The 7,162-nt window shown below is 36.7% G+C and overlaps 1 protein-coding gene across 1 annotated transcript in view; it reads left to right on the top strand.

The window, feature by feature from the left end:
• Positions 1–750: 750 nt before the first annotated feature.
• Positions 751–7,162, top strand: part of LOC141335655 (neuronal migration protein doublecortin-like) — a 45,680-nt gene continuing 39,268 nt past the window's right edge. Inside the window, exon 1 of the mRNA XM_073841184.1 lies at positions 751–860. The gene's annotated coding sequence lies outside the window, so the exon portion shown is untranslated. The remainder of the gene's footprint in view (positions 861–7,162) is intronic.

Consider the following 7,162-nt stretch of genomic DNA (forward strand, 5'->3'; position numbering starts at 1 on the left):
ATAATAATATAAAAATAATAAATGCGCTCAGGCAGTTTGGCGTGACTTGCCTGGAACGCTACAAAGTCTTGAGTCGTGGTTCGAAGTCGTGATTTATGGGCTCAAAAACCTGCCTGGAACACAGCATAATGCACACCATTAGAACGTTCGTCAGCCAATCAGATCCAAGCATTCAACGGCCCCATAGCATAAATTAGCATATTTACTTTGTATGGTAACCAAAATTTCAGCATGCATTCTCAATGTCTCAAAAATTCTAATAACTGAACATCTGAAGACTGAACAATCTGACTGCTGCGCATTCCAAAACAAGGTTAGGTTGTGTTGACTCATTAGCAGTTTTGTTAAAGAGATTCTGTCATTATTTCCATTATTTACTCACTCTCATGTCATTACAGCTTAGGTGAATTATTCTTTTATAGTAGAAATGCCAATTATGATGATAACTGGACGTTTTAAATTAAACACGCAATTTGGCATTCCAGTGAAGTGTTTGGTACATACTCTTTCCCAAACTGCTGATTAAAAAATAGTGGGCAGTATTATGTATATAGTCAATAATTGTGTAGTCATCAGCCAATAACATCTGACTGCAGTACTTTCGGGTCCAAGGTAAGGTTATGACAGTTCGTTAACACATGAATGCAGATGTTTGTGGCAGCCTGCAGTAGGCGTTGACTTGACTCAGTGGGCGTGTGTTGGGCGGCGTTAGGACCGCGCGGTGTGCCGGTAGGGAGGCATCACAGTTAGAGCAGCAGCTGAAGCGGCAGACAAAGACACGGAGCGCAGAGCGATCCTGCAGCATCCACGCCCACCCACACACACTCACACAACAGCAGCAGCAGCTCACAGTGCCACTGGTAAGTAAAACACCGGTACACTTTTACTTTAAAAGAAAACGTGTTGTGTATATCGAAATGAAATGTCATGTTGTTACGCTGACGTTTACTGAGTAACTTTAATGTTAAAAGTAGCCTATAGAGGCAGTTTTTTGAAAATGTTGGTGTGTGAACAGTCAGGTGGTTTCAGGTTCGAGGCAGCCCTAATATCCACGTCTATCTATCTATCTATCTATCCATCTATCTATCTGTGTAAAATTCATATGAACACATTTTCATACAAAATTATAATAAACCAGAATAGGTTTAAATAGTGTCATACGTAAATACATACATACAGACATAAAATAGTAGTATATTTTATTATCAGGTTTTTACCCGGACAATTTGCCCTTGTCAAAAAAATCCTAATGGAATGTTTACAGGATTCGTAAATCTATACAAATTGGATCAAATAATCAATTAAGATCTTATGGATAAACTTAAATTACAACAAGATTTATTATAACTAATGGAACAATATCATGTCACTTGTCAGTTGAATGAAATCACAAAGGAAGCTGTATGAATTTTTAAACCCTGAAAGATTTTCTTTAAATTTCTTTTGATATCCAAGAGGGATATTAAGAATCCTTATCGGGAGCACAGATCTAAAATATCTGATTTAAAATATTTATTTAATAATCTTGCAAGGAAATGGCTTTTGGGTTAGTTCTAATGAGTATTGGTAACAAATGTAAGCGAAACTTTATTGCCTCGTGGTGCCTAAAATTGTAGGGTACTTTTCTGTAGGTTGCAGTGTGTGTGAATGTGAGAGACAAGCCCCATCCTGAATTTGCTGTAGTGCAGCATGTGCCAAAGAGACACAATGAAACAGGCTCGCAGAGCACTCCGAGTGGGTGGATGGGGGGAGTGGGGCATACAGACTTGCCCCTGGAGACCATTTGCTTTCACTATGACCAATTTTATCCTGTGATTCAGTGTGTGATGTGTTACCGGACTCTATACACTGCAGCACAGTGTGACATCAGAATTTATTACCCAGCAAAAACTCAACAGTAGATTGGGCAAAGTTTAAAACTGTCACCTTGAAACAGCAATATTTTACAAACAGCAATCACAATTGGCATATGTTTACCTTTAAAAGACCACTGGAGGTCTTTCTCTTAAAAAAAGGATCATGGATGAATTGGGGAGTGTTACTTTGGTAATATAAATTTTTTGGAAGAGTTTCAAGGTTTATATTATTTTGTATAAGCTAGATATTTAAATATATGATATTTGATTGATGGCATGGGTAGAATAGCAATGAATAACATTTTTAGTAACAGCATGAAGCCTATCTACAAAACATAATAAAACTAAATAACATTACAGTGCTTGGTTTTAAAGTAATATCATCAAAAATCTGTATTACTTTTTCTTGTGGAAAAACAAAACTTGGCGCTAGGCAGAAACAAGCAGCTCATTTCTAGAAAATAAAATAAATATGGACTGGGAGTGTCAAGCTTCAAAAAAGCACGATAATAGTTGTCCAAAAGACTTATAAACAATTAAAAATCTCCTGAAGCCACACATTAGCTTTGGATTACTTTGGATTACTCTAAAGAACATATACACAATTTGATGCAAATCAGCCTAAATGTAGCATTTAAATGCCATTTGCAAAGAGCTAGCAGCTTAAACATTCTGATTAACATCTTTTTTTTTTTTTTTGCAAGAAAGAACATAGATTGGTAATGAGTTGAAAGTGAGTAAATGATGACATAATTTTCAGTTGCCATGGCAAAGTGTGTTGCATATATCCTAAACTCAGTAGGGCAATTTTCTCCAATGTTGTCATGAACTGGCATATCTGGATGACATCAGTATCTTGCTGAGTCAGTGGATCACAGTTACTGGGTTGTGGTGAATGAGAGTGCATTTGAGTGTAGGAGCCCTTGTGTCAGCTGTGGAGCAGGCCCAATTCCCTTCTGCACCACTGATGTCCATAAAAAAGCACTCAAGGTGTGTAGTGTCTTTGTGTGACCACAACAAGGATGTAATCCCTTTTTTGTTAGTGGGACAGAGGGACACAGGGCACAGGATTAGACAATAACAAACACCATTATCAAAACAAATCTGTGGCCACTTCACACATGGGTGGCACTTTAACATTTTACATAGACTTTTGTAATCAAATCTACTTTGGATTGTTCTTGAATGTCACATCTGAATATGTGTGTGTGTATGTGTGTACCTGGTATTCATCACGTTGTGGGGACCAAATGTCCCCACAAGGATAGTAATACCAGTAGATTTTGACCTTGTGGGGACATTTCTTAGGTCCCCATGAGGAAACAGGCTTATAAATCATGCACAATGAGTTTTTTTGAGGAAGTAAAGGTGTGCACAATCTCCTGTGAGGGCTAGGTTTAGGTGTAGGGCGATAGAAAATACGGTTTGTACAGTATGAAAACCATTACGCCTATGGAATGTCCCTATAAAACATGTAAACCCAACATGTGTGTGTGTGTGTGTGTGTGTGTGTGTGTGTGTGTGTGTGTGTGTGTGTGTGTGTGTGTGTGTGTGTGTGTGTGTGTGTGTGTGTGTGTGTGTGCATTTTCAAATTCTCTTAGTTCTATACTTTTACGGTGTCCGGTGTGTCTTTGTTTACAGATTTCTTAGCATTATTGTGTCTATTCCAAGGTGAGGTGACGAAGGGCAGTAGCCAGGCTTTAATTGGAAAAGCTGCTGCAATCCCTTCTGGCAGTCACACTGGACACAAGCCCAGGCCTAAATGCCACAGGCCGCCTTATTGGCAACACAACCACACTATAAAATTTGTGTACAACAAACACATAATAACAGCTAATTATTGGAAAAAAATGTTAAAAATAAATCTTAGAAATCATACAGAAAAAAATCGTATACACTTGACCCAAGCCATATTGAGAGACTTGAATGTCATCTGGTCATGGGGTGAAGCTAATACTGAAGAACACCTTTGTAATCACATAACAATGCTCTACTGACCAGCCAGGACAACCTAGATCAAAATACCTTGGGTAAAACTTAAATAATTGGTCACTTGACTACTAATTTAGAGTCTAGAATTCAAAGTCTACAACCTTTACAGCCTTAAAAAATGATAAATTGCAGTTTTGCATTATAACCTTCAATGGTTGATATGTAAGTCTATGAAATAGCCCTTGAATTGAATTGTTCAGGATGAACTTTTTCCTTTGCTCTCCCAGTAGTGCACTGTGTGTTGGTTTTGGATTGGTGTCAGGAAGTCAAATAAGCTGACTTGTAGCAATCTAACTCTCAGAAATCCCATCATTACAGACTAAAGATAGTGCAGGTCAGGCTGTGGGGGCTGATTAAGGAGCTAATTGAGGTGTCGTCAAGCTAGGTAGCACTGACAAGCTTTTATAGGATTCCTCTAAATAAATCAATAGAGATGGAAGGACCTTAGCCGTTTGACAAGTCCTAAAGGATTTGTGTTTGTCGTCCAAAATGTTTGACTGCTCCCAAAGGCCTGAAATAACTGGATATAATAATAATAATAATAATAATAAATAATAATGTCCCTTCTCAAATGCCGAAATAAATTGGACATGCCATATCAAGCTTTAGATTAATAAACCATGCTTTATGTTTGTTGTGTGTCAACACCATGCTGGATGACTAACCCTCATCTCAATTTCTCTGCATTTTTAATGTTGTAGTGTTTTCCTTATTGAACAAGAAATTATAAATCAACGCTTTTGACATTCTTGAAACATGTTCCAGTGAACATGTCTTTCTAATAATTCATCAAAATACAAATATAAAACTTACCCAGAAAACAGCTTTTTGGCTAATGTCACATAGAGCGTGGAAGATACTGGTTATTGGCGATAGTAACACAGCCTTTCTCAAAGGTTAAAAGTAATTTAATGCTGGCTGTTATTAATGTAATTAATGTAATAAATCTTACAGCATTATTATTAATTATTATTATTGTTTGAACTCAGCACATTATGGAAGTAAAACTGATAATATTATTTATGTTTGTGCACAAATTTTAACTACATTTTGTTTAATGGGTTGTAATATGTTCATGTAATTTCATATAATATCTTTACATTTGTTATTTTTATAGTTGCTTTTTGTGATTTGTGTTGACCCAAGTTTTTTTTTTCTTAGCTGTGGAAAATAAAGTAGGTTAATCGCTAAATAGTCTACTACTGCCAGAGAGTGCTCTTTCATTAACTGCTCTCTCTCTCTCATATTCTTCCTCACGCCAAGCAGCTAGATCAGATCCAAACAAGGACACTTGTGTTTTGCATTTCTGACATCCCATATTTCAGGCGACACTAAATGTTAAATGAGACTTCCTCGTAGTTCTCAGTAAATTATGGGTAGTGAGGTGCATGTTATTTGTTGTTATGACTTACAGTTGTGAGGTTTAAAACTTGTACCGAAAAAAAACAATAGAAGACAGATTGTGTGCTTAACTTGGATGGTATGTCTGTGTGTGCAGTGTTACCTGATGTCTCTCACATTAAGTTTAATACGTTATACCTGCTTTAAATATGTATGTATGTATGTATAAAGATGAATGAAAAACTAGGTAGTATTAAAGTGGGTCATCAGATGCAAAATTCACTTTTACATGCTGCTTAAACATAAATGTGTGTTGGCAGCGTGTGTACACAACCACCCTATAATGATAAAAATCCACCCAGTGTTTTTTTTAATCCCTATAAATCATAACCTCTTTCTCAGATCAAGCCATTCTCAGATGCTCAGCTGTGTGGCGTCACACAAAAGAAAGGCCCCTCCCATGATTATTGACAGACACTGGTGTTTTAGCTTAGACCTGCCTTGAGTGAGCTGTAAACTGTCCGCCATAGTTTTGACTGCGCAGCGGGTTAGAGAAGAATGTCTCCTAAGCGATTGAGGTGTTCTGTTGTTGGATGTACAATGAACAGAGCAATTGTCATTTACTCCTGACATCTAAGCCGTTGAAGACGCAAAGGATTACTTTTGTTTTTGAAGGGAATGCGCCTCCCAATCTGCCTAAATGTGTCTATGTTCATGCAAATCATCTAGGTTTTTTAATGAATCTTTGCAAATCACCTTTCCTAATAATGTGCTAGTTAGTAAGTTCCCCGGCTAAATGTGTCTAATGTTTACAGTCTCAGAAAACTGTTCATTGCCCCATGGAAGAGAGGGAAGGGTGAGCAGAGCTCATAAGCATTTAAAGGGAAATGCACCAAAACAGGTCACTGTGAAAATACCTGTTTTTGACAAAGTAAAAGGATGTTGTTTTAAACTACCATTGTGAAATTATAACCAAAGCATTAGGGATGCACCGGAATGAAAATTATTGGCCGAAGCCAAACAAAATTAAACATCAGGCCAAAAGCCAAAGGTCGATTACCGAACACGCTTTTTTGTGTTTTTTCCCACATGTATTTTGCCATTTTGCCATATTTTTCTCACCATTGCATAAATTAAATAGCCAAAATGTGCTTTTTACACTTTTGTCTTGCTTTTCAAAAAAAAAAAAAAATGTACAAAACAATTTAAAATATTTACTTAACACTGAACATTTTTAACATTCTAGTAGATGTTATAACATACAAACAAAGCAAAATTTAACTTAAAATTAGTACGTTAATAAAATAATATTCTTTAGCCATTTTTAAGACCCCTTCTTGAATCAGGCATGTGTCTTTAATGTACAAATAAATGCAGCCTTGCTGAGCAAAGGACAATGTTATAATAAATGTATTAATAGAGCTGTTGTAATGTTTATCCTTTTTTTGTCTTACTTTTTTATTTTATTTTCAGAACAATAGTAAAATTACAATGCTAACATTTATGAATGTTGATTTTTATTTTGGCGGAAACCCACCAGAAGACCTCAGTACTACTTGCTGCTGACAGCAGCAGATTTATGAATAATTCCTATCACGCTGTTTCATCACAGATTTTCCTTGCGCTTCCTAGCCTGGCTAACAAGCTTGTGCAGCACTGTCAGAATAAATACAATTTGTGCGTGTATTAGAAAACATAACGTTCTGTAGTTTATTTACTAATGGTTTAAGGCCATTTCATGATTTAAGTCATCATACAGTAACCAGCAACAACCACCCCTTTGATATACGATGCGATTCTAAACAGTCTCTCGCTGTCGTGCTTGTAATGATTGTTGCATCTTTTTCAGACAGTTTTAAATGCTTCCACACTGCCAACATGTTTGCTGCATTAGTGCGCGCCTCTATTTGATCGAATCACGTCATTGTTCTGTATACTTTATTCTGCCTTTTCGCTAAGCCGAACACCAAAAG

The sequence above is a fragment of the Garra rufa genome, chromosome 5 (assembly GCF_049309525.1).
Source record: "Garra rufa chromosome 5, GarRuf1.0, whole genome shotgun sequence".
NCBI classification, from domain to species: domain Eukaryota; kingdom Metazoa; phylum Chordata; class Actinopteri; order Cypriniformes; family Cyprinidae; genus Garra; species Garra rufa.